We start from the raw sequence: 26,018 nt of genomic DNA on the forward strand, positions 1-26,018 counted from the left end.
CGAGCTGAGGAGACAGAGATTAGAGATAGGGGAGGCCGATGTGACTGCAATTTTTGGAGCACAGTGTGAGAGATGAAAGAGCTGTGTTGAAAAAGAGCTCCATAAATTGGCATACAGGTGTGCTTAAGAGTTTGGCCTAATGCTAAACTGCTCATTTGTAGTAAAGGATACCACAAGGCTCGTCAAAGAACAACCACAGAGGAAAGAAAGATTACCAGGAAGCTGAGAGGTGAAAAATCCTGAGGGTTCACACATTTAAGTTCTGACCAGTCAGAGCAGAGTTGTCACTAAATCTGTGAGGCATTTGGTAGGGACCTCAGAGTACAGAGCTTTTCAACTGGGGGCATTTTGCACTTTTCTAGGGACAGTTTTGATTGTCACAATTTAGGGGGGTTGCTACTGGCATCTAGTGGGTAGAGGACTACAGAACACAGAACCTCTTACAACAAAGACTAAATCATAGAGAGGAAAATATATAATAACTAAATAAATCACCTTAAATGTAGTCACATTTTAAAAAACTAATGTTTGAAACTGAACAGTCATGAACACTGGGTTTTTCTATTACTAATTACATTGTACCTTCAGTAAAAAAAATTGGATAATCTTGATGTGTGTGTGTGTTTGTGTGTGTATGTGTGTGTGTGTTTGAGGCAGTCATGTTAGCACAGCTTTAAATTTTCCATGACTTAATTTTATCATCAATAATATAACATTATCAGCTCTCATTTCATGTCCTTCAATTTATCAGCCATAGTGCTGTGTTTAAAGCAGAGAATGTTTGTCAGAGACAGATAGTATAGGAGGCCAATGTATCACTGTCAATAATGCTGAATGTCTATGCAAACCACAAAATTAAATACCTTGGAATAACATTACAAAGTGCTATGTTAGCATAGGCATCAATTGAACTTAGAAAGAGGAATTCCAGAGGGGGTTCATTTGCATAGCATTTACATTGCCACTCTTGTCAATTAGCTCAAACATAAGCCAACTCAATAGACATGAATGAGGCCAACCTAAAAGGAAATATGTCAGTTTATTTGAGTTTCCATAACAGGAGGCACACATACAGTATTATACACATAAAAAAAGTAGAAAGATCAAGCACAAGCTTAATATTTTGGGTGCCTTAAATATTTGAGAACACTAATAATTTTATACATATACATATACCTGTGTGTGTATATATATGTATAAATATAAATAACTTTATATCTATAGATGGATGCATAGAGATAGATGATAGACGATAGATAAATGATAGATAGATAAAATAGATAAATCTGTAGATGGTTTCTTTCTTTCAAACCTAAGCTAAGCCTAGTGGAAAGCACAAATAATTTTGATTACAATATTGCTCATTCATATTTTTAAATATTGTTTAAGGAAATTTGGGGGTTTTTAAAATTTAAATTTTAAGGAAAACTCCTTTCAAACTTGGGAAATGGATCTCCAAAATCAGTTTCCCAAGAATTGATATGTAAATTTTCAAATAAATATTTAGCAACACCTGAACCTATTTATTTTTTTATTAGGGTTGATTTCTATATTCTGTAAGGATATTTCTTCTATATACACCATCAACTTGGGTAAAACTTGGGAGGTCAGCCTTAGAAACCTGGCATTGTTATCAATATCTAGAATAGGAAAACAAGATATATCACTTTAGAATGAATTCTAAAGTTCTTAAAACATTCAAAGCAGTATACCTTCCTAACAGAAATAATATAGAGCTTGCAAAGTCCAGATGCATTATGAATATTGGGCATGGATTATGTTTCCCTACACCATCATAAACTACCAACTCAACCTTGCATTAACGTTTTATACATTCTTGGTGTGCTTGTATTACCTATCAAAGCTTTGGGAATTTGTATATATATTGAAATTGAGTATGATGCTTATGAGCCCAGAGCATCTTTACGTTATTGTTACCCAAGGTAAGAATACAATAATATTACATTCTATATGCACGACAATTGTCTTATTTTATGTCAATAGTGTCAAGCCAGAAATTTTTTCTTCTTACTCTCTCTACCTATGTGTCATCTCCTTTTATTTATCTGCCTTAATTTCCCATGTCTGTCTTCAGGGCTAAGGGCCAAGTTTTAGGCCTTCCAAATTCTCCCTCTGTCTTGACTAGGGAAATGAATTGAACTGACTGCTATCTGAAAATAAAATTACAACTGGGAGACATCATCAACTCCTTTGTTAGAATGTCAGCTGCTCAAAGGCAAAGGCCATAACTTATATCTTTATGTGACTGTATAATAGGATACTGATTGGAACATAGAAAATGCTTAATATCTATAACAACAACTAGAGAATTAAAACAAATGACTGAATAAGCCTACTGTACTCCATTTTTTTAAGATTTAGAGTGAAACCCAAATTCTTTAAAATTCATTTTCCTTTTTTTCTTTAAATTTTTTATTGTTATGTTAATCACCATACATTACATCATTAGTTTTTGATGTAGTGTTCCATGATTCACTGTTTGTGCATAACAACCAGTGCTCCATGCAGAACATGCCCTCTTTAATACCCATCACCAGGCTAACTCATCCCCCCACCCCCTCTCCTCTACATCCCTCAATTTGTTTTTCAGAGTCCATCGTCTCTCATGGTTCGTCTCCCCCTCCAATTTCCCCCCCTTCATTCTTCCCATCCTGCTATATTCTTCCTTTTTTTTTTCCTTAACATATATTGCATTATTTGTTTCAGAGGTACAGATCTGTGATTCAACAGTCTTGCACAATTCACAGTGCTCACCATAGCACATACCCTCCCCAATGTCTATCACCCAGCCACTTCATCCCTCCCACCCCACCCCCACTAGAGCAACTCTCAGTTTGTTTCCTGAGATTAAGAATTCCTCATATCAGTGAGATCATATGAAACATGTCTTTCTCTGATTGACTTATTTCACTCAGCATAACACCCTCCAGTTCCATCCACATCATTGTAAATGGCAAGATCTCATTCCTTTTGATGGCTGTATAATATTCCATTGTGTATGTATGTGTATATATATATATATATATATATATATATATATATATATATACCACCCTTCTTTATCCATTCATCTGTCGATGGACATCTTGGCTCTTTCCACAGTTTGGCTATTGTGGACATTGCTGCTATAAACATCGGGGTGCACGTACCCTTTCGGTTCCCTACATTTGTATCTTTGGGGTTAATACCCAGTAGTGCAATTGCTGGGTCGTATGGTAGCTCTATTTTCAACTTTTTGAGGAATCTCCATTCTGTTTCGAGAGCAGTTGCACCAGCTTGCATTCCCACCAAAAGTGTAGGAGGGTTCCCCCTTCTCTGCACCCCTGCCAACATCTGTTGTTTCCTGACTTGTTAATTTTAGCCATTCTGACTGGTCTGAGGTGGTATCTCATTGAGGTTTTGATTTGGATTTCCCTGATGCCGAGTGATGTTGAGCACTTTTAATGTGTCTGTTGGCCATTTGGATGTCTTCTTTGGAAAAATGTCTGTTCATGTCTTCTGCCCATTTCTTGATTGGATTATTTGTTCTTTGGGTGTTGAGTTTGATAAGCAAATTAGATAACCTGGAAGAAATGGATGCTTTCCTAGAGATGTATCAACTACCAAAACTGAACCAGGAAGAAATAGAAAACCTGAACAGACCTATAACCACTAAGGAAATTGAAGCAGTCATCAAAAATCTCCCAACACACAAAAGCCCAGGGCCGGATGGCTTCCCAGGGGAATTCTACCAAACATTTAAAGAAGAATTAATACCTATTCTCCTGAAACTGTTCCAAAAAATAGAAATGGAAGGAAAACTTCCAAACTCATTTTATGAGGCCAGCATTACCTTGATCCCCAAACCAGACAAAGACCCCATCAAAAAGGAGAATTACAGACCAATATCCTTGATGAACATGGATGCAAAAATTCTCACCAAAATACTAGCCAGTAGGATCCAACAGTACATTAAAAGGATTATTCACCACGACCAAGTGGGATTTATCCCTGGGCTGCAAGGTTGGTTCAACATCAGCAAATCAATCAATCAATCAATCAGTGATACAATACATTAACAAAAGAAAGAACAAGAATCATATGATCCTCTCAATAGATGCAGAAAAAGCCTTTGACAAAGTACAGCATCGTTTCTTGATCAAAACTCTTCAGAGTATAGGGATAGAAGTTACATACCTCAATATCATAAAAGCCATCTATGAAAAACCTACAGTGAATATCATTCTCAATGGGGAAAAACTGAGAGCTTTCCCCCTAAGGTCAGGAACGTGGCAGGGATGTCCACTCTCACCACTGCTATTCAACATATATTAGAAGTCCTAGCCACAGCAATCGGACAACAAAAAGAAATCAAAGCCATCCAAATCAGCAAAGAAGTCAAATTCTCACTGTTTGCAGATGATATGATACTGTATGTGGAAAATCCAAAAGACTCCACCCCAAAACTGCTAGAATTCATACAGGAATTCAGTAAAGTGGCAGGATATAAAATCAATGCACAGAAATCAGTGGCATTCCTATACACCAACAATAAGATAGAAGAGAGACAAATTAAGGAGTCAATCCCATTTACAATTGCACCCAAAACCATAAGATACCTAGGGATAATTTTAACCAAAGAGGCAAAGGATCTGTACTCAGAAAACTATAAAATACTCATGAAAGAATTTGAAGAAGACACAAAGAAATGGAAAAACGTTCCATGCTAATGGATTGGAAGAGCAAATATTGTGAAGATGTCAATGCTATCTAGAGCAATCTACACATTCAATGCAATCTCCATCAAAATACCATCCACTTTTTTCAAAGAAATGGAACAAAGAATCCTCAAATTTGTATGGAACCAGAAAAGACCCCGAATAGTCAGAGGAATATTGAAAAAGAAAAGCAAAGCTGGAGGCATCACAATTCTGGACTTCCAGCACTATTACAAAGCTGTCATCATCAAGACAGTATGGTACTGGCACAAATATATTTTCCTTTTTTTTTAAATTTACTTTAAAAATGTGTGATATAACAGAGATATCAATGAATGTATATATTTCACAAATTAAATTTTCTAAGCTTAAGAAACCTCTAAGCTTATGAAAAATAAAAAGAAATATTTTTAAATTGCCTTTGAGTTTGCCTTCCTGCCTGTATTCTCCTTCTTCCCCCAAATGTAGACGCTCTCCTGAGTTTGTGTTCACCATTTTCTTGTTTTTGCTTCCCACATTTTCACAAAATATAAATATTTATAAATAATACTTTTAAATTATCCTGATTTTGAAATGTATACAAGTACTATGATACTCCACATGACATTTTTGAGATATATTCATACTGATTTATGGGTTAGAGTTCGTTTTTATTGCTCTGTACTATTTCCTCATTTGAATACATCTCATTTTATTGATCTATTCCACTGATAGATATTTTAGTTATTTTCAGTTTTTAACTTTCTTATAAGCCATTATGCTATGAACATTCATGTACAAATTTCTAGGCACATGGTACAAGAATCTCTCAAGATATATTGTTAGAAATGGAATTGTTAGATTAGAGAGTACACTTATATTTAAATTAGTAGGTAATGTCAAATGTTTTTCTATAATAGATATATAAATTTACATACTTCTAGGCAGTATGTGAGAGTCCTCAGTGCTTTGCATATTTGCACACATTTAATATTGTCAGAATTTTTATGTTTTCCTAGATTGGGTTTATGATCTAGCATCTCACACTTTTATTTGTATTTCCCCATTACTTTTGAGGTCAAGCATTATTTTCTTTGTTTATGGGATATTAATATTTTATTTTTTGTGAAATACCTGATAGGTATGTTGACAGGTTTTCTAGAGATAAATAATGTAGTTGTAAACTTTAGATTCTGGAACCAAACACCTGCATTCACATTCTTTTTTTTTTTCTTTTTTTTTTTTTAAGATTTTGTTTATTTATCTGACAGAGAGAGACACAGCGAGAGAGGGAACACAAGCAGGGGGAGTGGGAGAGGGAGAAGCAGGCTTCCCGCCAGGTGCCCAACGTGGGGCTCGATCCCAGGACCCCGGGATCATGACCTGAGCCGAAGGCAGACGCTTAACGACTGAGCCACCCAAGCGCCCCCTGCATTCACATTCTTTCTTTGACACTTACACTATCTATTTGGCTGGGTGGGGGGTGGATTTTAAAAATATTCCTGATTACTGTATCATTTTGAAGCAAAGGTAAGAATAATACCTAACTTATAGCAATGTTGTAAGGATTAATTAAGTTAATATATACCATTCACTTAAGAAAGTATTTGTACATAGTTATACTTTATGTGTTAACTTATTATTTCTGTATGTAATTCTGTCTGTCTTTGTTGTTCTTAATGTACTTTAAAGTTCTGTTATTTGGAGCATATAATTTTTTCCATTAGTTTTTTTTTAATTTCTAGAATTGCTAATTTGCTATTTTTCAAATATGGCTGATTGGTTTTGATAGTCTCTCATCTATCATTGTTTCAATACTCCCTTATATTTCTTTAAACATTTTAAACTTTGCATCTTTTAAATTTAATTGTTTGCATTTCTCAAAATTAGTAATTTAATTTGTTTGGAGCATAATTGTACATTTTGGACTGTCTTATCTGACTTTTTCCCATGTTGATTAGGTTTTCTCATATTTTTTACTGATTTTTGCTGGTGAGTCCACCTTCCTTGGAACTTTGTGGGAAATCTTTGAGGCCTAAATTTGAAATTATTTCCTCCAGAGGTGATTTGCCTGGGCTTCTCTCAGGTGCTTAATTATTCCCAAGGATCCTAATAACTTGGGTCTACATTTTCAAATTTGAGGTTTGGAGATTTTGAGGAGGGGATATATAAAGGTAGGGTGACAGCAGACTTATGTTTAGAGTTTAGAGACAATGGTGAAACTGACATGAATTTCCAAACTTCTTGTTCTGCTAAGAGTTTTCTTATTTGTTCACTGAGGTTTCTTCTTTGGGGATATCAGATGTGACAATGGGCTGATGAAGTAGCGGGGAAGGGCTGTTAACCCCCAACTTGTTTTGTCCTCTGGCCAGCTTCTAGACTAGCAATTATTGGCTCCAGGTTCTTACTTTCTTATTATTATGGATTTTAGTTTCTTGTTATTTTTGACTGCCAAGAAATTTTCTAAATGTCCAGCTATGTTAGCCATGTATATATATTTATACTTTATTCCCAGCATTAATATGTATACTGTATCTGGAGTGCTTTCTCTGAACATTTAATCCTCTGTACAAGCATACTGTCTTTTTTCTCAATTAGTAAATTCAAATTTCTAAAATTATGTAGCTAGTATCAATACCTGTTTAGTAAGTTTTAATATACAGTTCTACTAAAACAGTTCAAGTACATGATTTACATCTGAATTGAATGCAAGACAATAGAACCCATCAAAAGCAGGCTATATTTCATGCTATGTAACAGATCAGGAAGTAAGAGAAAATAGAAGCTATTTAGAGGAAATGCTAGTATGTGCGTATAAATAATTTTCCACATATTTATTTTTATAGAGAACAAGATTTTGGGGATGGGAAAGAATGGTTGAAAGAAAAGCTTTTACAGTAAAGCTTACCAAGCACAAATTATCCTACTTTTTTTTCCCAAGAAAAAATCAATTAGAAAATTTAAGTCAGCAAAGATGAAAACAGTAAGCCTGGTATGTCTGATTTTTCTGAAATTACAAGTGGATAGCCCTTTGTGTTCAAATGGAAAAATGAAGATTTAATATATGTCATTATGGATATGTTAGCTGCACATATGATAAATAGAAATTTAATAACTAAGTGTTACATAAGAATAATGTGAGTTTAGACATTTCTGATGTTCAATTTCCCTTTATGTGTCCAATTAACCTTTATTTACTGAGAAGCCATGGCATTCTAATTTGATTGGCAGCACCAGAGCTGGCGCCAGTAAGGGGAGTTCAGAAACTCTGCTGGAAAATCATGGTTTATTAATACATCATTAAGCACTTTAAATGGATTCCAATGGTGTATGTCTAAGGAAGGAAATAATTCAGCATTTGTTAGTTACTGACAGAGTATAGAATTGAAATTTACATTATAAGCCTTATGCTAAAAATCCTAATGTGCCAGGAATCGAATTACATATCACAAAATGATAGTGTATGTCATCTGCCTTTTACCAGGGAGTACTATAAATGTTAATGACTATATACTTTTATCCAGACAAAAGCTTATTATCATACAGTAATGTGATCTAGAAAAGTATGAATGCAAATAAAATAAAAACTAGATTTATTTGCAATATGCTTGTGATAGGCATGGAGTCCAGTTATGGTTTAAAGCTAAATGATATCATGCGCAGTTGCAAGTATGTAATCTGAATTACACTTTGCTTTTAATAAGCACACAGTTAAAAGGGATATCTGTGATTTTTATTTTTTTATTTTTTGTAAGATTTTATTTATTTATTTGACAGAGAGAGATACAGCGAGAGAGGGAACACAAGCATGGGGAGTGCGAGAGGGAGAAGCAGGTTTCCCGTTTCCCGCAGAGCAGGGAGCCCGATGCGGGGCTCCATTCCAGGTCCCTGAGATCATGACCTGAGCCAAAGGCAGACGCTTAACGACCGAGCCACCCAGGCGCCCCAAGTTATCTGTGATTTTTAAAGCATCATTATATTTTTCTGTTTTAACATTTTAAATCATTTCTAGGAAAAACAGTAAGTCTTGAGTTTAGAAAACATTCACATCTTTATTTTAACATTTAATGTCAATCTAAACCATGTCTACATTTGTTAATTTCTCATGTGTATGTTTTAATCCATGAATTGTCTAAGAAAAATTATTTGCATATGTTTCTGGTTAATTCATGCTTATACACAAAACACAAAAATGTTTTCTTGGAGATATTTGATATTCCCTTTTAGACTATTAAATATATATTTTTTTACCAAACTTGGATATTTGACTATGAATGGATATATATTACATGCAAACTTTTCACAGTGATAGAGATCCTTAAATAATAATATTTGCATAACAATATCCTAAATCCTCTTCTTTTGGTATAAACGGAACTGTCAACTTTTGTCTAATCTTTGTATGCAGATATTTTGGACCCATTTGACTGATGTACCAAGAAGAGCAACCACAATAATTAAGGTAATTTGGTTATGTTGACCAAGTCACTTGACTGAAATCAGCATTTCTCAAATTGTATGTTTTGATATTTTAGGATCAATCTGTGAGAAATTCCAAGGAACAAATTGGTAACAGGAAATTTGGGATTACATATAAACAAGTTGTGCAAATCTCTCTCTAAGTTCATATCAACACAATTCCCTTCTTTGTCTCTAGCCACAGCATAAACTCTGATATGTGCTAACACATGACACTTTGTCACTTTTCTTGGCTATACCCTATTCTCCCAAGTGAGAACCTGATCCTAAGGAGATAACCACTTTTGAGGGAGATTTCAATATTTCAGCGCACAACATGTACATGGAGTAGGTACCTAGGGATGGGAGGCATAGAAGACAATCTGGTTTTTTTAGGCAGAGATAATGACGTGGTACCTTAGCAACTGACACAGATGAGGTAGAGACATAGAATATATTTTGACATCCTTTGCAATGCTTCAAAAGATATTTCCTAGTGGAAAAATGGCATGAAAAGCCATGTTTCCAAATGGAATTTTCCATATCTTCTTTTTGTTTCTCTTTTACATAATGAGACCCTAGCTTTAAATGATCAAATTTGTCAATTTTGTAAAATTTGAAAATGCCACATTATATTATAGTCAAGTTTGTGGGCATAAATTTGAGGATATTTGGGCTGATAGCCATGCTTTAAGGTATAGTTTATTTAAAAAAAAATAGTTCATTGAATGTTTTTCTCTGAAAAAAATTAAGCAATCACAGGGTTATATAGCATGATTAATGTATTAACAAATATATGCAAAAATCTTTATGTCTTTATAGCTTAAGAGTGATGTGCAAATCATGCTGATTTCTACATTAAAAATACCCTTCTCTTTAAAGCCTGCCAAATGGACCCACAAGTGACACTAAGAATGTCTATATTTTATTTCATTTACATTATATAGCCCCTGCTCTGAAACATTTTTGATATTGAAAATGAATAACAATGTGCACTAAATTTCTTATTATCAGGTATCCTTAAAGTAAGCATCTAAATAACAATTAGAATGTGTGTATAAATGTGAAAGATTCAACAAATAAATAAAAATGTCAGAAACAATAACAGAAAAATCGGAAATACTGATTCTTAAGTTATCTTTGGCACCACATTACCTATACATAAAACAGTGTGTAATTTCCTTTCCACTCAATGTGCACACTAGTAACTGTCCATATATAGCTAGATTTTAGTGGACTCTGGTGATGTGTAAGGAAAAATAATAACAAAGTCTATTTCTGTAACTGTAGAATCATGTATTGATGTAAACTTTCTACCATGATTGCAGTTTATGAAAAAAATATATATACATTTTGCTAGGTGGGATGTATAGAGGAAAAATGACTGTCATTGAATCCATAGTGTGGATAGGAGTAAGATAGGAAGTCAGAAAGAAAAATGATCAAGGAGAGGGCAGTGAAGAGCAAGAAATAGCTGTGTTTTTAAAATGAAAGTAAGGGAAAGTGAAACCAAAGGTAGATGGAGATAATATTGAAAATAGAATGTGATAGGGAAAACTGGAATCATAAGCTCACAGTCAATTTTACACACTGCACTTCTCTTAGAAATTATAGGCAGGGGATCAGACAACCAAAATAAAGCCTGGTGGAAATAGAAAAAACTAACATAATGCTAAGAAGAAATTCTTTTATGCACTTGAATTTTATATGAGCACTGGTAACTGGAGGTCTATTTTAGATATTCTGTCTTTGGAATTTTTTATCATCAATAATCAGCAATAAACCCCATAACACTTTCTCTTCATCCTCTTCTTTCAACATGAAATGGTATATTTTTGAGTTGGCCAGAAGCAGAATTGAACCTACCATCTTGTGAATTTTTAATCTCAAAATATTAATTCATCACCCTGGCACTGTCTTTTGTTTCTTCTCTATATGTTTGGAAAGGTATTAATGGACAATAAGAACAATAAAAGAGTAATAAGTAAGTTTAAAAGAATCAAGGCACTTTTTGTCTTTACAAGTTTTCTGAGACTCCATAATGGTGCCTGTCGTATGCGTCTAAGTATATACATTCAGTTATAGACCATTTGTGTTAAAAATCAACACTGTTCTTCCCGGTAAAGTTGATAGATGAGCACCTTGTGAAAACAGAACAACAAAGTAAATACAGTAAACAATATGTATTCATGCATATACTGTGTTTTGGTAACTTGGTGATTAACATGCCATGGATATATATATAAAGGGCGAATTAAAAACTTGAATATTGTTATTTCAACAATTAAAATAAGTAAATAGGAGAAAGTTAATAAGATAGAACTGAGGACTAATATTTCCTAAATGACAAAAATAATAAAAACAACAACAAAACAAACCTAAGCAGTTGGAGAAAGCCTACCATTTATTTGTTTCCCTGGAGAACTGAAGAAAGAAAGAAGGCAAGAAAGAAAAGAAGAAAAAAAGGCAAGAAAGCAAAAAAGAAAAGGTGAGAAAGAAAGAAAGAAAGAGGGGACTGGGTGGCTCAGTTGTTAAGCTCTGCCTTCGACTCAGGTCACGATCCCAGGGTCCTGGGTTTGAGCCCCGCATCGGGCTCCCTGCTCTGCGGGAGAGCTGCTTGGCCCTCTCTCTTTGCAACTCCCCTTGCTTGTGTCCCCTCTCTCACTGTGTCTCTCTCTGTCAAATAAATAAATAAAATCTTTAAAAAAAAAAGAAAGGGGGAGAGAAAGAGAAAGGAAGGAAGGAAGGAAGGAAGGAAGGAAGGGGAAATAAAATGATGTTTTCAAGGCCAAGTAGTAGAGATTAATATATCGAAGTAGCACAGGGAGAATGAGGTAGTAAAAGCCCTATTAAAAATCAGGAGGATGTTTTGCCAGGAAGACTAGACGTTTCCAGACAGGAGGAGACAATGTACAGCATCATCTAAAGAGAGATATAACATTGCTTTAAAAACCAAAGAGATCATTTGGATTACAGCAAAGAATAGAAATGGAATGGAAAGAAATGATAAAAAGCTACTATGTCTCAGGCAGGATGAAAAAGCAGATTTAGAAACATATATGCAGATAAGAAAAGCCTGTAAAAGAGCGAAGGCATTAATCATGGAAGATTGTAATTGTACCAATACCAACAAGGCTGACACCAGGAGGATGCCTATGGAAGGTGGCACACTTGGAGAAAACAGAATTTATAACATATAGATAATATTTATAAAGAATACATATCTGTATGTACACTGGAGCTGGATTTTGGAAACAGCTTGGTAAAAATTATAAATGTGGTTGGTATAAATAGAATCAATAAGAAAATGAAAAAAAAAGATGGTAATATACAGTGATTAAATGCCAAGACAGTTTTATGTAGTTCAGTGTAAGAGATTACACTATTTAATAGATTTAGTGAGCACCTACTGTGGCTAAAGCACAGAATTTTAGAGACTAATACAAGGATGAATAACACATAGTCCTCCAACCTCAAAAACTACAGTTTGAATTTATAGAGTATTTACTGGTGTTTAGTGAGTATGCCAGATCTTTAATTTATGAGAGTCTATAGCTATCTGGACTGAAAATAACACTCTTTTTTTAGTTGAGTCTTCTGATCTGAGTAACAGAATTCCACAAAACTTAGTTATATTAAAGAAGTGATCTTGAGGTGGGGATACACAGGCACAAAGAAACAAGGTCACAGGAGAAACTGAGTCCTTCATCTGAAATTCCAAAGTAGAAAAACCGAGAAGATCCTCTTTCAGCTCAATTCTGAGTATGTATTTCTTAGCTCAGTTTCTTTCCATACAATTGCACAAAGAAGTATTTTAACATTGTGTATAGTTTCTGGCCTCCAGTTAGCTGGATTTGAATTCTGAATCCACACGTACGTGTCTTGGGACAAGTTACTTACCCTTTCTGTGTCTCCTGGAACCACAGAGCTGAGTTTGCTGAACACTACACCTAGAGTCTAATCTTGCCAGTGGCTGCCTTGTAACAAATTAAATTCTGAACCTTGCAGTGTATCTGTTGTTTGGAGGCAACATATTCCGAATCATTTGGGTGTGTTACTCTGGCTCATTTATGAAGTGACCCCCAAAAAACTATGTATTTTGAGTGGGGGCCTGAACAAAGGAAGGCTCTACAGCTGATCCAGGCTGGGGTGGGAGCTGTTCTACTCCTTGTGCAATACGATGCAGCAGATCCAGTGGTACTTAAAGTATCTGAAGTAGATAGAGACCCTGTTTGGAGCCTTTGGCAGACCTCTGTAGTTGAATTGTAGTGCAGACCCTTACAGTTTTGGGGCAAAGCCCTTCTATCTTCCATACATAACTATTCTTCTTTTGAGAAACAGCTTTTGGGTTGCTATTAGGCCTTAGTACAGACCAAATATTTAATTGTGGGTTACTAAGTTACCATGCAATTTAGCTGCCCTTCATGAACTGGGTGTTATGTGACCCACAAAGCCATAATTTAGGTGTGCACAGCAGCACTCCACAATCAAATGAAAGTGGTATGCATGTGAGTGAGTCTGAGCAGGCCCTGATTCCATAAGTAAGTTACATGAAAAAGTGGCCCAAATGCCTGTGGTGCTTATTCTTAGTACATTACCTTCTCTCTCCCACCCTTCACCTCTATTTGTTTCCCATTTAAGTTATATTATCCATAACACACAAACTATTGGGTAATATTGGAGACAGCAGGCATCCCTTTCTTACTTATATAAGCAATGGTAATCTTTTTCTTATATACCTTTCTCACTTTTGTAGAATAACTTTATCTTTTTTTATTTATTATGATGTTTATCTTTTTGCCATGGTGGATATTATTCAGCAATTGCTGCATCTAATATATAGTGCCATCTCTCCCATAGTCAGGATTTAGGGTCCAGCAATCAAGGGATATAAATGAGAGTGTACCACCACTCTCTATTACCCCTTATAATCCACTAGCAAAATTTTTGCTTCCTGTCCCTGTAACCTCACACTCTACTTGTCTAGAGGCCTTGGTTCCAAAGGGAGAAATATTTTCACCAGTAAACACAACAATGATTCCTTTGATCTGGAAGTTAAGACATACTATCCAGCCACTTTGAGCAACTCATGCCTTTGAATCAACAGATAGAAGAGGAAATTACTGTACTGGCTGGGGGGATGGAGCCTGACTACCAAAGGTAAATTGAACGGCTAGTTCACAATAGAGATAAATAAGAGTAAGTCTTGAATAGTGTCCACCACAACAAAAAGATAGACATCATAATAAAAGGTGAAATACTAAGGTTATTCTATAAAAGTGATATATAAAAAAGAGATGCCTGCTACCTCCACTGTTATCCAATAATTTATAGTTTAGAGATAATGTAATCAAAATGGGAGATAAAGTGAATGTGTAGATTTTATTTTCTAAAGATAGTGACAACATTATCTGCCACTCTATGTACTTTTCTTACAATATAATCTTGATACCCCTTCTATTGAACAACGGGGATTATAACCTTTCCCCTTGAATCTAGAAAGGACTTTGTCACTGCCTCAACAGCCAAAAGAAACTGCACTTTGAAGGCGAGATTATATATATATATATATATATGTATAAAATGCACTACTGCTTTGTTTTCTTTCAACTCTTGTGATTGTAAGCTAGCCACCATTCTGTGAGGAAGCCCAAGCAGTCACATAGAAATTTTCTGGTTGACAGTCGCAGCTGACATTGCAGTCAACAGCCAGCATTAACTGTCAGGCTTATGAATGAACAAGTCCTTCAGAGGAGTCTAGCTCTCAGCTGAGCCATCCCCAGGCTTTGAATATTCCCACCTGAGACCCAGCCACTGTGAAGGAGAGAAAATGCATCTGTGTTATGCTCATTCACCCTTCATGATTTACAAAGTCTGTGAAAATAATAAAATGCTTGTTATTTTAAGCTTTAAGTTTTTAGTTGACATGTATTTGCATGCAGCAATAGATGATTGGAACAATAATCCTTAGAAATGAAAAATAAAATAAATTTGCCATGTGCTACAATCATCTTAACGATAGCTAACTTTTGTCGAAATATCATCAACACTTTGTATGTTTTATATAGTTTAATCTGTATAGCAACTATACTTGTAAGTACTATTACATTTCTTTATTTGACAGGGGAGGTAATGAAGCACAGTATCTTTAAGCAAATTCTGCAAAATCAGGAATTGACAGATCTGGAATTTGAACCTATGTGTTTCACTCCAGACCTGAGATGTTTATCTTCTATTTCATTGTTCCTCACCAGAAAGCCTAAGAGAAAGGGAAGGGAAAGTTCCAGAATGACGGATGAGAGAGAACAAGGACTAGTCTGGAAATTCAGGTGAATTAAGAAACAACATAATGAAGTTTATTGAAAGCAGTGATGGGGTGCTTTGGTGGCTCAGTCAGTTAAGTGACCACCTTCAGCTCAGGTCATGATCCTGTGGTCCTGAGATCAAACCCTGCATTGGGTTCCCTGCTCAGCAGAGAGTCTGCTTCTCCCTTTCTTGCTGACCCCACCGCAACCACCCCAGCCCCCGGCTCACGCTTTTGCTTGCTCTCTCTCAAATGAATAAATAAAAAATAAAAAATCTTTAAAAAAAAAAAGCAGTGAGGCTATGTCAAGTAGCCATGAGGTTATTATCCTAAGAGGTCTTTTTTTTTTTTTTTTTGGATTAGATCTAAGTCATTGTAAAGAAATGGGACTTTAGTTCTCTTCACCAAAGGTAACTGGAAAAGAAAGGCAGTGCTAACTAATTGTCTTATTCTATTATTATTTACTTTACTTGCTTCCTATGTTTACAGGATATGCAGCAATTATTATTTTTAAGAGTGATTTTGAGAGGAGTAACTCCATTAAATATATAATTGTGTGTATGGGTTTGTGGGTGGGTGAGTGGGTGTGGGTGTATGTGCACACATATCTTAATCCTAAACAGACATTAAAGTCTAAATGATTGGCTCCCAGTAATGAAGAAGAATCAAGCCTAGACTTTTGGCTTAGACAAATGGGTACATGGGGTACCAATCATTGTGTTCAGTTTTGGCTATATGAGTTTAGGATGCTTTTATGTTATCATGGTAGAGTTATGTGGTAAGTGAAAATGTAGATCTATAACAGAAATCATGGCTGGATCAATGTGCAGATGATATTTAAGCCATAAATACAACACATTTTCATCTATTTATCAATGATATAAAAGATAAATGGTATATTCTACAAATCTATAGAATGTTGCTTTAATGAAATACTGAATATATTTTTTATTAAAGCAAATGTGTTTACTATAACAATGTAGAGGGGAATTCACTTCTAGATAAGTATGTAATCATACACTCAGGGTCTGGTATGGAAAATATAATCCCTCATAGACATTTAGGATAATATCTGATCAGAAAAATAGGTGCTTACAAAATTAGGTAGAAGAGTAAATGTCAGAAATCAAAGAAGGGTGCTGCAAGTTGTCAGTTTGGCCTCCACCACTAGCTTTCAGGACACTAAGAAGTTACTTTTACACTAGGAAGTTACATAATTACTGTCACTGCCCAGGTCAAGAACTACAAGAAATCCCATGTATGCTGTTGTCTACAGCAGCACCAAAGCAAATAATTTACAAAGGATCATCTAGTTGTTAAAAAATCTGCAGAAGCCGGTGTGGATGCTTGTCACTGCTGGAGAAAGATTGATGTTTTCTGCTTCCCTTTTCCCTTTCAGATCTTGTATAAAGAGATCTCATTGGAAAAATGGCAATCACATCCCAATACCTGGACGTGAAGCATGTTAGCAAACACAATAGTCTTTCAGAACTTGTGATAATGGAGAGAACATAGGGAGAAGGGATGATAAGTTCCCTTTTGAGCTCAGATAACTCCTTTGGCTACATTAAAAGAATCTCTTCCCTCAAGATTTTATTTTATACTGAGGCTATGAGCAAATATTTTTATTTGCTTCCTAAATGGTTGCTCTCTCTATATAGTAGTGTCCATACCTAACTTGACAGAGAAGGGGTGAAAATAAAATGAAGTTGATACCAATCATAATTAGAGCAGTCTTGACGTGAGGTTAGAAAATCAGCAAAGTGTACATCTATGGCCATACCACCCTGAATGCGCCAATCTTGTCTGATCTCGGAAGCTAAGCAGGGTTGGGCCCGGTTAGTACTTGGAAGGGTGAAAATTAGCAAAGTGTACTGCAGAAGACAGGGGTTGAGAAGAAAATTTGGAAGTTTAATCCAACTACATAGAGGCCAACCACCATGGGGGAGGGGGAAGTATGTAATGAAATGATTCATCCTATGAATCAAACAATGGTCGATGTTCATTGTATTCCAGTCTCTTAGTATATAGCATAGTGATGAAGAACAAATGGCCATTTCCCCATACCTGTTCAACAATCCTCTCAAATGTTGTCTCTTCAAGCCTACACTGACATCATAGAGCTATTCAATCTGTCCTATAGACTAAAAGAGGACTCTGTACTTATTTCTGAAATAGCACTTTCTGCACTTCTACTGTATTGGTCTGTACATATGTATGTTTCTTTCTTTAGACAAGAGCTATTTAGGGGGATGTGTCTTATTTCATTCTTTGGTGAGCTCAACTTAGAATAGGAGGATCTAGAGTGTGAAACAGTTAACATATGACAGAAAACTGCAAAAGTCCAACCAACCATCTTGGGTTGAGAAAGAAAGGGATAGAAAGGGAGAGAATAAAAGGGATTGAGGCTGAGGTGCCTGGGTGCCTCAGCTGGTTAAACGTCTGCCTTCGGCTCAGGTCATGATCCAAGTGTCCAGGGATCGAGTCTCGCATGGGGCTCCCTGCTCAGTGGGAAGTCTGCTTCTTCCTTTCCCTCTTCCGCTCCCCTTGCTTGTGCTCTCTCGCTCTCTCTTGCTCTAGCTCTCAAACAAATAAATAAACAAAATCTTAAGAAAAAGAGGGGAGGATTCAGGCTGTATGTGGTGTGTGTGTGCGTGCACGTGCACGGAACAGATAATTTATAGCTTCAGGTCTTGCACAAACTATCAGAGCTCATTGCTAGAAGACATGGTATTTTATGGGAAATAAGGTTGGATTCAAGATTAAAGAACTTTCCTAACTTAAGAAACGTGTAGTATTTTCTGTCCTGGCAATGACTATGAGCATTCCTTCATCTATGTTCTTTCATGACATGTAATATTTAATTGCCTTTATTGCTTATACCCTTATATGTTTTATTATGTTTTAAGCCCCATGAATAGGCTGTTTTCATCATGGTCTCTTCAACACCTAACACAATGCCTACACTAAACTAGGTGTCCCTAGGACTGTCCATGTTAAGCTTTAGAAAAAAGGAATGAATGGATTAGGCATAATTTTAATCAATTTTGAACTATTAATGTTTTAAAGATCCCTCCACTGGCTAGAAGTTTACACTTTGGGAAAAAATGTATAAATTAGCAACCCATTGGGTGATTAACTTATTATTATGTTAGAATGTCAATTTCCACAACCATCTGTACAGGGAGTATGGCTGATATTTTTTATTCATAGCTTAGACTATGGCCACATGCATTTGACGAACTGAACAGAAATTCTAATGGACAGTCCAAACATCTTAATCACCTGTCTCAGGCATGCATATCAGAACATCCCAACTGATAGTGAGACTTCAGTCTTTAATACATTGAATTGGACATGTATAAGTCATGGGTGAGATAACATAGGTTGAAGACTCAAAACAAAAAAAAAATTTTTTCCCCCTGAGACTTCCTGACAACACAAATAACAACTGGAGAATAATTAAACACACACACACACACACACACACACATGAACTTACACACTGTTTTGGAAAAATACACAATATTTTAAAAACGGTCATTGATAGGCTTGCAGGATAGTATAAAAAGGGTGTGTTTTCTCAGAAGCAATCAGGATAAGAATATAGTATTTAAGATAATTAGAAACTGTTTCAAATAAATTCAAATTTTCCAGTAAATCTCTCTTCTTGTACTTCATGTGACTTTTACAACTCGCAAAACAGAAAATGAATCTGTAAGCCATTTTGATTCAGTGGTGTGAGAACTCTGATTCCTATAGAAAGTTAATAAATATACTTTTTATGCCATTAATGTAGTATTTACATATTTATGCTATTATTTGTTCTTCATAATCACATGAAAGATATGCAGAACTGACAGTGTTTTTTAAACTAAGAATGCCATTCCCCAAACTATTCTTTAATATATATAACACAAATGTAGTACTAATAATATATTGTCTATATATTGATATACTAGTATAAATATGTTAATATATAATGTTAATATATAACATAAATATATATTTTATATGTCATATACATGTGTGTATATCCCAACATATAGATAGATATGTGTGTATATAATATATATATATGTATATATATCCCATTTTATTTTTTCTGCAATTGGGACAGCCTTAGTAATATGATTCTCCTGATCTATGCACCATTCCTGACTTTTGGAGAACCCAGATTAGTACACCACTATGTCCCCATGATCCTCTAACTTTGACAGGGATTTAAATATGACATTTCCATCTGACCTGTTCTTCTACCTATCCCTCTTCTTTCTATTATTTCTTATCTGTCTCTGTGTGTGTATCTCTCAATTGCTCTGCTTCGGATTGAAGAGGCTCTTGAACAGGGGATATGAGGGCAGATCCCAAATTTGACATACAACTGTGACCTGCATCAAGAAATGTGTGTTTGCAGGACAAAATAACATCAAAAACAGTAACAAGAAAGAATAATTAAGCTTGGCCTTTTTCCCCCACTACTGTGTGTCAGATGATCTAATACCTTCACAGATGGGAAACTAAGGAAAAGCTTCTTTAAAACCAAGAAGTCAGTAAGGTGTAATTATAGGCAACAAAAAAGACCCTACTGTTAGGATCTCCAGATGAAATACTGTCTTTACATTTCCTTTTTTTTTAAGATTTTATTTATTCACTTTAGAGATAGATGGAGAGAGAGAGAGAGAGAAAGGGCATGAATAGGGGGAGGAGCAGAGGGAGAGGCGCAGACTCCCTGCTAAGTCTAGAGCCCAATGTGGGGCTGGATCCCACAACCCTACGATCATGACCCGAGCTGAAACCAAGAATCAGAAGCTTAACCAACTGAGCTGCCCAGGCACCACTACATTTCTTTTTTAAAAATATGAACAAAAGAGTATAAGCACATTAATCCACCTGTCAAACCTTTACAACCTTGAAGGATACATTCCAAAATATTCATAATTCCCAAAAGCTTCTTTTTACCTAAGGGCATTATAGTTTGCATTTTGAACAAGTTAACTATGTAACATGAGATACTTAATTTTCTGGCCTTGAATTATAATTTGAAAAATAAATTTTAAAAATCTACCAAGAAGTTTTACTAATTTTTCACAGACAGCAGACATATCACGCATGCCTTGATTTTATGGCACTAGAAACAGCCACATGAATTAAATGAGTTGAGGGAGAATCCTTATTAGATATGATGGAAGAGTATCCAGGCAGTATCATGGCATAAACCCTTCAGACAGGAATGTATGTGTTTGAGGAAGACAAAGAGAACAACATGACAGCCCAGGAAGTAAGGGGAAAAGGGCAAAAAGTGATATCAAAGAGGTAGTCCTGAGCAATATTAATAAGGCCTGCTAGGTCTTGGTAAGGATTTGGAATTGTAAGTGTCATTAGAAGTCACGAAAAGGATGAAAGTGGTAGAGTTTCATGATTGGATTAATTAAAGATTAATTTCAGACAAATGCCTTCAAAAACATTACTTCAAAGCAAGACATATATATCTTAGCATGTTAAAATGTATTTTCTAATTTTTTTTTCATTTCACATTTGAACATCATGTAAAAATGTGGAGAAAGTAGGTTCGTATATGATCCTCAAAGGCAAAGACAACAAAGTTAGCATCCTTTGAGCTACTGCTGACGTTTTAAAAGCTACAGCATCAAATTGATATTTAATCCTACAGTAATATTTTAAGCCTCCTTCCTAAATTCTGGCTTTATATATTTGGGTTAAGATAATTAAAGTTAGTTTTGTTTTGGTGTGTTCATCCCTATAAAAATATCTTAAACTTTTATTCTTTATATTCTTCAAGAAATAGAATCATAAAGATTAAAAGATTTGCCTTGGGCCTTACAGCTAGCTTGTGGAAAAATCATATGTGAGCTCTCATTTTCTTACCCCAGTGGCCAAAAGTCTTGTCATTACATCAGTGTTGCCTCTTGAAATAACATCATTGTTGAGTTTCTGCACCATTCTGCCTATGGTAGACATGGACCTCAGGAGACCCAATCAGTGGCTCTCTTCTGTGTCTGGTGACCAGAAATTAGCAGGCCTTTGTGGATTTAGGTACTTTTTATGTAACTACTTTTATTTGGTTTCTTAAGTGGAAATATATATATGTATATATACATATATATATATAAACAACAAAACAACAAAATATATATATGTATATATACATATACATTGTTTTGTTGTTTGTTCTTGTTTTTGACTCTAGCTCTGTTTAAAATTAGCATCACATAGTAATGGTTAATTATAATTGTGATTATGAAAAATAGCAAATTATTAGCACAGAAATGTAGATATATTTTGAACCATCAATTTTGCTGTAACAGAGATACTTAGTACATGTTCTCTTATTTACAATGGCTATAGCATTGTCTTGCTTTTGAAGTCTTAGCATGCTCCCAGCTTCTTTTTTATTATTCTCTGGGATCCTCTTATGTTAATGCAAGAAAGTTTATGAACTCCTACTGCTTCTGATGGTATTTAGTTCATATCGGGGCTATGTAGTTTTCATTGAAAATAATTTTTAGTTTCTAGTCTTTCCTTTGTGGCCTTTTCTTTCTTGTCCTGTTATTCTTTGGTAATTTTCTGTCCTTCATTTTCACATTCTGTAATTGAATTATATGCTATGTGTGTTGTGCTGCTGTTTCTCAGTTTCTAAATCTATTGTATGGTGCTCAGTCTCCACGAGACTGCTCTTATTGTCTATGTTTTTTCCTTTTGCTCTCTTTGTTCTCCTTTATATGTTGTCCTTTGTCCTTCCCTCACTGAATGTTTCGTAGATCTTGCAAATTATTTGGGGATACTGCTCTTACCTTCCATATCCTCAGATGCTGTTTTCATACCTCCTTTTTTTTAAATTTTTTTCTTTAAATGTTTTATTGTTATGTTAATTACCATACATTACATCATTAGTTTTTGATGTAGTGTTCCATGATTCATTGTTTGTGCATAACACCCAGTGCTCCACGCAGAACGTGCCCTCTTTAATGCCCATCACCAGGCTAACCCATCCCCCACCCCCCTCCCCTCTAGAACCCTCAGTTTGTTTTTCAGAGTCCATCATCTCTCATGGTTCGTCTCCCCCTCCAATTTCCCCCCCTTCATTCTTCCCCTCCTCCTATTTCCTTCTTCTTTTTTTTTTTAACATATAATGTTTATTCTGCCTCTGCATAGGGAAAGATTATTTATTTTCTTTAGCAAATCTTATGGCTCTAGAAAGAGATAAGAGTGATGCTAGGAAGACGATCTACCATTCCTCTGTTCTTCCACAGCCTACTTTGAAATACTTTCTTGATTATTTATTTTAATCAGGACATTGTCAATGACCTACAGATTAAATAAAACAGTCTAAATCTGAGACTACAGGAGCAATGAAGTCGATTGGATTATTGGGACAACCTTGTTATTCTCGCAGGTTGCTTTCCAAATTAAAGAAAGAAGTGAGAAATGTAAACAATTTCCATAAAATATGCTTTATTCAGAATATTTTTGACCCTTGGTATTAATACAGGCAACTTTAACTTTAGAGAGAATACTGATAAAATTATCAAAACTGAATTTTTTTTGTCTCAATTTGCAAAGTTTTCTTTTCAAGTGGAAAGGATGAGCCTGATCACCTGAAGTTCAATTCATTTCATGTGTTATTAGGGTCTGTGTATTAGTTACTTTCCATTTATATAACACAAAACTTTAGCTTTAAACAAAGCAGATTAAAAGTCAGTTGCAAGAGAACTGTTGCTGGACAGTGTTAATTAGGCTGAAGGCCTCACAGAAACTTCTTTAATATATCTTAGTGTCTTCTACTACCTCCTTGGTTGGATTCATAAAATTGTTGATCCCTAAAAGATGGAAGAGACATTCTTTTGCATAAGAACCACAGAGGGATACGCAAGGTGGTCTCTGGCTCTGAACTCTTACTCACCATGGGATTCCACAATCCACCCTGGGGTAGAGTGGAAAGCCCAATTATTTTTTTGAAAAGCCAGAGGCTGGGCCCTTTCTCTACTGCTTATAATTTATGTTACTATGAGAAAAAAACATTTACTCTTTAACCTCAATTTTTCATCTGCAGTATAAAGATAATAAATTTTACCTCCTATGATTATTGCAAGAAGGGATCAGTTGATTAAATTGGTAAAGTATTCATCAAGCTAGATACTTTTCCTTTTTGATTGTTTTCTCCTTTTTGACTCTCTTTCTTTTCTCCTTTTTATTCCTCATTCCCTTTATTTTCTCATCGTTCCTCAATTCTTCCCTCAGTTTTTTTTAATGATTTTTAAAAAGATTTTATTTATTTGACAGAGAGAGCACAAGTAGGAGGAGTGGCAGGCTGAGGGAGAAGCAGGCTCCCTGCTGAGCAAGGAGCCTGACACGGAACTTGATCCCAGGACCCTGGGATCATGACCTAGCTGAAGGCAGACTTAACTGACTGAGCCACCCAGGTGTCCCTTCTCTCAGTTTTTGAAGAATAGATAGATTATTTTATTAAATTAGCAGTATTTTTTTTTTTGCCACAAAGTTCACTGACCCATATGCCTAAAGGAAGGTTATTGCAGCATCCTAAATATTATGCCTGAGTTCTTCATGCCTTTAAGGAGTGAAAGAAAGGTTTATATCAAATGACTTTTCATCTACCTTTATCCTTCTTATGATATGCATAAATTTCCTTCTTGGAAAATATATGACATTCCTATACTTTTAACATCTCACATACCCTCTGGCAGAAAGAGTTTATAGAACACAACACTCTGGCCCTGGAAAAATATATAAAGCAATACAAGCAGTAGGAGACAACATGATAAAACAAACATAATGTCTCTTAAAAGAAAGTCCTCTGCCAACTCTGCCCAGCTCCTCATTATGTTTCGAGGTACCTGCCATGGCACTTGCCATAATAGCACATTACAAACCAGTCATTAAAAAAAACAAGTTGCATACCCCCAAACCAGAGGTTGTATCAATCATGGTAAATCAGGGTTATAAGCCTAGTGGAAAACGTCATTATTTTTTTAATAGAAAGTGAGAAACTTTTTTTTTTTAATTTTTGGAACACTCTTTATTTCAGCTTTTACATAAGAAAACATCAGGAAGAAACCCTGAAGACAAGGAGGAAACAATGTGATATTATAGTAGAGTATTGTCAGAAATAACTGTGCATTCTCTGAACTACCAAATTTCATGAACTGATTTCAAATGTGAATACTAAGAACATATGAGTTTTGAGGGTCATCTAAAACATCTGAGAAATCACTGTGGAGAGACTGTCTTTCCAAAGTGGGAAGTATATAGTTTAACAATCTGAACAAGTAAAAATTCCCTGAGATCAAAACTGAAGAATTTCTTCATTGAAATTTTATTGTTGCTTACATCATATTACAGAAAGCACAACTTAAAAAATCAGTAATATATAGGTTAATACATTTCTTATTGCTGCTTTATACCATGTTTTTATTTGCTAGTGACATTACTGACTGACCGGTTTCCTTTTGTTGAATAATGAACAACATTTTTTTTAAATATCCTTACCATCGTAAAATGCCCAAGAATATCCCTTCAAATGCTTTTACAAATTTATTTTAATTCCCTTGATTCCCTATGTCATATGCAGTACAAAGAGTTCACCAACTCATTCCTTGCCAATTCAGTGAAATTTGTCACTGTCACCCTTATTCCCCGTTCATCATTCTTGATACACTTAGATTTGTCTTTGGACTTTGTACTCATCTCTTATTCGTCACATTTAATGATGCACAAAAAAAAATGTGCAATAAAAGTCATCATAGTTATCATTTATCTATGTCCAACTTTCATGGTTAGCGATTATAAAGTACATGTTTAAGTCTCTCTATATATACATTTCTCATTATTTTGCTCTCATCTTCTTTGCTTGCACATTCCTTCCTTCCTTAGCCTTTGTCTTTGAGAACTTCATCTGAAGCTATGTCCATGAGATACCCTTTAGTCACTGACATTCATTTACTGGATGCTTGAATTTTGTCAGAGTAGACAGTTTGCAGGTACTATTCATGATACATTATTTATATTAATCTTTTTTTCTCTATTTATATTAATCTTAAAGTGCAATCTTCTGAAAAGATGAGTTGTCTGCAATCATCTTCATACTGACCAACTTAGCTTTAATGAAGTTCTGTGTGACACTGTAAAACAGCATACAGACTATCTGCCAAGGATTTTTACCAGTCTCTCACTTCCATGAGACCAAAGCAAACACAGAAAAATTGGGCACCCAAAAAAGCAGTTTCAGAGAAGAGAAGGAAAACCCCAGGGAGAGGTGTTTTTGTTTGTTTGTTTTTATTTTTGCTATGCTAAGTACAAGAAAACTTTTAAGCAACAAACACTACTTAGAAAAAAAAAATCCTTTGGAAAAATGAGGTTGTACATAGTATCTTTCTTTACATGCGAAGTGTCTTAGGGAATTGAGACAACTGTTCAGATAACTCAAGCCCAACAATTTTACTAGAAACTCAATAATGAGGCAAAATTATATGTGAATGTGTATTTTTAACCTTGGTTTTCTTATCTGAATATTTCTTTCA

This window comes from Zalophus californianus, chromosome 4, assembly GCF_009762305.2.
Source record: "Zalophus californianus isolate mZalCal1 chromosome 4, mZalCal1.pri.v2, whole genome shotgun sequence".
In the NCBI taxonomy this organism is placed as follows: Eukaryota; Metazoa; Chordata; class Mammalia; order Carnivora; family Otariidae; genus Zalophus; species Zalophus californianus.